We start from the raw sequence: 5309 nt of genomic DNA, 5'->3' as shown, positions 1-5309 counted from the left end.
AAACAAGGTTGGGGGTGGGGAGAAAGACAGAGACAGATCGGGACAGAAAGGGAAAGACAAAGACAGACGGATGGAGAAAGAGACACAGAGAGATGCAGATACAGACGGATACAGAAGCACTGGAGAAATACAGAGACAGAGACAGAAACATAGAGACCCAGACACAAACAGATTGTCAGAAACAGAGAGAAACAGAAAGATAACGGACAGTAAGACAGAGACAGAGAGTGACGAAGATAGGCAGTCTGAGACAGAGACTGAGGAAGACAAAGACAGAGGTAGATAGAAATTAGACAGGGATGCAGACAGACATCATGGAGACAGAGATAGGGGATGACAGAGAGAGTGGCAGACATACAGAGAGGGAAAAACAGAGACAGGGATAAATCCTCATCATTGTCAAGGACCACGTGGTATCCCATAGGGGTACATCTCCTTTAGTGTGGCGTTTACTTTGCTGTTATTTAGCTTGATGTTTTCCTGTAGCATTACCATGACTGTTCGTCGCCCTGCCTCCCCATCTCCCCTTGCCTTTACGAAGAGGCTAACAAAATGAGTATCAACATGGGAAAAGGTTTCTTCCTCATCCTGAGCAGTCAAAAAGAAAAGAAAAAAAAAAAGAGAGAGAAAAAATAGAGACAGGTATTGGATAAATTGCCCAAACTGGCAAATGGCAACAGTCAGGGTTTGTGAGAGTTTAAATGTTTAAATGAGTGTATTTCAGCTGTCACTGTTTGTACATTATTGAACATCTTTCTATTGTAAGCGGCAACAAGCAATTTAAGGATTTAAAGCTCGTTGGGTAGGAAAACAAAAGCAGATCTTTCAGTCAAGGTACACTTGTAGCTAAGTAGTCTCTGAATTTCCCAACTGAGGATACCTCTGTTTAGATGAAATGGCATCTTGGCATTCAGCTCAAGAACAAGTGATTTCAAATTGCTTAGAGAGTTTACATAAAGAAAGTGAAATTCTTACCGAAAAAAAAAATAACAATAATTTTTACGTTTCAACTGAATCATGACTTACTCTTCTCCCCAGTTATTTTTAAACACAAATAAAATGAAGTCTATTGTTTGTAGTTGGTTAGGTATATGGAATATAAGGGAACACAAGAAAGGGTAGGGGGCTGCAAAATTAAGGGCAAACATCGAAGGATGCAACAGCAGCTTCCTGGTTGAACCATTTCATATAAGTAACTGTCACGTAAATATTACTCTAATCCTAGTATGTGGGTTTGGGATAAGGAAGCCTTTCAAATCTCCTTAAAGAGGAAAAGGAATGAATGAATGGATAAAGTCAAAAGTAATTTGTTCACTGATGGACAATGGATAAAATCTAATTGGGAAGAGAAACATAAACCACCAGTAAGGAAAATTCTGATTTCAACTAAGTAAAGCCTTAAATCTGGTGACTGTTTTTTTTTTTTTTTTAATTTAAATGTACATTTATTTATTTTAATTGGAGGCTAATTACTTTACAATATTGTATTGGTTTTGCCATACATCAACATGAATCTGCCAAACACCAATAGAGTATACTAGTTTTTTTTATTTGTTCATCTTGTATTAATTTATCACACTCTTTCCAAGCATGTATTTATTATTTATATGGATTCTTAAATAGAGTTTTCCATTCTTTGACCTCAAAATGACTCAATGGAGGGAATGGGATGGTGACAATTTGTAAGTTAACAGTAATCAGAAACTAACAAATTCAAATCGTGACTAGTGTGCTTCTCCTTTTGTGACAAAAACACTTTTTATCTTACCCTTTTGATTACTAGTGTGGACTTCTCGTGATCCCACTTCCAGATGCCAAATAATTCCCATTATAATTCAAAAGCGTTTCTTTCCAGAGGTTACCAGACCTGTTTTTAAGCGGGAAAGAGTCTTTCCACGTACAATTCCAACGTCAAATGTTTCTGAAGGGCAAAGGCCATCAGCGTGCTTAGAGAGTGCATTCTGGTGCATAAATAATTCGTGGCTGTATGCCACAGAAAAAGTCTGTCTAGTACCGAGATGTCCTCATAGCATCAATCTGCCGCCTTCCACTCCACCCCCAATATAGGGTTGTATAAGATTGGAGGCGTCTTTCTAGGGTTAAAATGCTAGGAAAGTCAAAATAAAGCCAAAGTAACATCAAGATACGATATGAAGTCAACTAACCTAAGAATGTTGAGGAACAACCAATAAAGAGAAGATCATCAGTGTAGCCTGGGTGCGTTCACAGAGTGAGAGATCATGGGAACCAAGTACTACACACTCAGTGGCAGGGAATGGGGAAAGGGAAGCAATCCAAAGGAAGCTAGCGGTAGTGGTGGTAATGAGTGGGGCAGAGTGGCTCTAAACACGCGAACTGAAAGAGAAACCAAACGGTTTCTTTAACATTCCTTTAATCAAGCTAAAGGAAATGCATATTTTAAAAGAGTTTCACCAGCAGTAGTAGAGTAGGTAGGTTCACAGGTTCTCTCTAAAGTCAACTGGTCTTTGACTTTGCAGAAATGATGGGAGGGGGCATTGATGGATGGTGAACCAGGAGGACAGGTTGCCACTTTAACAGCACAAATGAGGTCTAAAGGTGTTGGGGGAGCAGGGCTTTAACATTTCTCCTCTTCATAGGCTCAGGTAAACGATCTCAAGTATTATGAGCTACAGTTCAACAAAGACTCTGACAGAGGTGGGCCACCAGAGGTGGGCAAGTCCGGTTGGTCCCGCAGAAGGAGCTGGCATCTGGACAAAGCTGGTCGTCCCTGACCCCAGGAAAAGAGCTGCTCACCTCTCTGAGATTTTGTTTTCAGGAGTCCTCACTCAGGGAAACGCCCCTCTCTGGGGAGGTACAGGAAATTACAGGTCACATATATGGGGAAAACCACATCTTCGTTCTCCAGATTCACCACCTCTAGCTCTTCATCCTTTCCCAGGGAAAGCACCTGGAGTTCTGTCTCCTTCCGGAAAATGGCTCTTCCAGCCCTGTCCAAGGAGGCCAGGCGCAAGCGGAACGCGACCTTTCTCTGCCAGAGTAAGCTGACCCCGAGACCGCAAGACTTGTTCAGCACGCTGCGCTTGAAAATGATGCGCCGGTTGGCATAGCACACCACCAAGTCCCAGCCGACGTTGAAGCCTGCCCACCGCCAGGTGCACTGCTTATCCCTGAGGAGCTGGCCCCCGCACCGCATGCTGGTCCTCTGGAGGTCGGACTCGAAGACATCCACGGGCCCGAGGTCTCTGGTCTGCTCAGCCCGGAGGAGGGCAAGCCACTGCTCTTTGTACACTGGGGTCAGCCACGTGGCAGGGATCAGTGCATCCTGGTCGATGATGCGTGCTGACGGCAGGTCGCAGATCATGTAGGCAAGCCGCAGCTGCTGGAACGCTGGCACGAAGGCTCTGCCCTGCTCGGTCTCCAGGAAAGGGGTGCCCTCTGACTCCTGCCTGGACCTGGCAAACCACGAGTCGGCGTCAGGCAGTAGGTCTCTGCGGGGGCCTCTCCATGTCGGCTGCAGCTGCAGGAACATCCACTTTTTCAGCGTCGTGTACACATCCATCTCTACCTCCATCACGAAGAGCTCTGAAGAGGCAATGACCTCTTTCATGAGATCCAGGCTAACTTCTCTCAACAACTCCTCACTATGCTGGGTCATCAGGTTGTCCAGCAGCCACTGAAGACACATGGCCCTGATGTTCTGCAGTCCGTAGCTCTCAGCAGAGCAGTAGTAGCTGCACACGGTCTGATCACTGACCGTCTCCTTCATTATCTCTCCGCACTGCTGAATCAGCTTGTCCAGCTGCAGCATGCTGGCTGTGGCCAGCATGGGGACCACTCGACCGGGTGGGATGAGCACAGAGTTTCGGTACAGGGAACCTAAAGCCTCGTGCAGTGCCTCACGATCAATGTTCTCGTCAGGCATCTGCAACTCTACAGTATCCATGGTTGTCTCACGCCACGCACCACTGAACATGCTAGCAAAGTATCCTGACCGGCACAAGTAGACCTTGTGCAAGTTCCACTCCTTCCCCAAGGCACGGATCTGCACGTCACTCCCTTCTCCTCTCAGAAAAAGTGTCTTATAAACGGACTCTAAACGGTCTTTTGCTCGCTTCCTGTGAGGCGCTTTTGTGAGCTGCCCTTCTGGGCCTGTCTTCCGCTTGTGGCGCCCTTGGCTAGTGGTGGGTCTGGCCTCTTCGCTCTCCTCCCCTTCCTCTATCACTGCCACTGCTACCTCCTCGGCCTCCTCCTCCCCCTCAGGGGCACCTGGCTCCTCTGGGGCATGCCCCACTCTGTTCGAGGGCATCTGACTGTTGACTGCTCCCATGGCTTTTACCTCAGGGGTGCAGAGGGCAAGCTTCCTCACCAGACGCAGCCGCCACTGGCACTAGCTCAGCCCACGGTGTCGTTGGATACGGCTGATGTTTGTGACGTCATCTTGGACGCCACGCAAAGCCACACCCACGAGGCTTTCCCCTACCCCTCCCACTCCCCATCACAGGATCAGTGCACTCTGTACCAGGAATTCCACTCTGTGTATCTTTCCCTCCAGGGATGATTTCTCTGGGGCTCCCTTCGTAGGATACTGGTGGAACAGAGGACTTTGTGTATGAATTTTCCCCATGAATCTTAAGAACATCATTTCCTCTTCCCCATTTGACATAATTACTGATCACTCCTTTTTTTGGATAATTACGTCTTGGTTCCAGCTCTGTGCTCTATGCACCTTAATTTCTGTAATTATTTTCTTAGGTTATCCCATCATTTGCGGCTGTCAAAACATTTTCTGTGATAAAAGTGGCAATGTTTTCCCAGTCTTTGCTTTTGTCTCTATTTTAGACACCAGCTAAGCATGTAACAAACTTAAACACTGAAAGAAATGAGGAATGAATGAGATGGATTTTGATTTTTGAGGAAATTAATAATATTAAATACCGACAAGTGTTATATGCTAAACAAAGTATACGGTGTAGAGAGAGTGTGGACCTTTCAATGACAAGGAAAGTACAATGCAAGGGAAAAAACTTTGAAAACGGTAAGTCTCTCAGGTCATTTGACCTTGCCTAAGTAGAATGTTTGGGGCTTCCCAAACATTCCCAGTGGTAAACAATCCACCTGCCAATGCAGGAGACGCATGAGGCATGGGTTGGGAAGACTTCCTCGAGGAGGAAACGACAACCCACTCCAGTATTCATGCCTGAAAAATTCCATGAATAGCAGAGACTTGCAAACTCGTGTCCATGGGGTCGCAAAGATTCTGCCCTATTCAAATCATGTGAGTAGAATGTTTACACACTTTGAATAGGACAGGATAACCTTAAATCACA

The 5309-nt window shown here is 45.7% G+C and overlaps 1 pseudogene; it reads right to left on the bottom strand.

Moving 5' to 3' along the window:
* Positions 1-1017: 1017 nt before the first annotated feature.
* Positions 1018-4452, bottom strand: LOC139180977 (germ cell-less protein-like 1 pseudogene; annotated as a pseudogene).
* Positions 4453-5309: the final 857 nt, after the last annotated feature.

Source organism: Bos indicus, chromosome X (assembly GCF_029378745.1).
Source record: "Bos indicus isolate NIAB-ARS_2022 breed Sahiwal x Tharparkar chromosome X, NIAB-ARS_B.indTharparkar_mat_pri_1.0, whole genome shotgun sequence".
NCBI classification, from domain to species: domain Eukaryota; kingdom Metazoa; phylum Chordata; class Mammalia; order Artiodactyla; family Bovidae; genus Bos; species Bos indicus.
The sequence above is the reverse complement of the archived record's forward strand: the minus strand, read 5'-3'. Positions and strand labels throughout refer to the sequence as shown.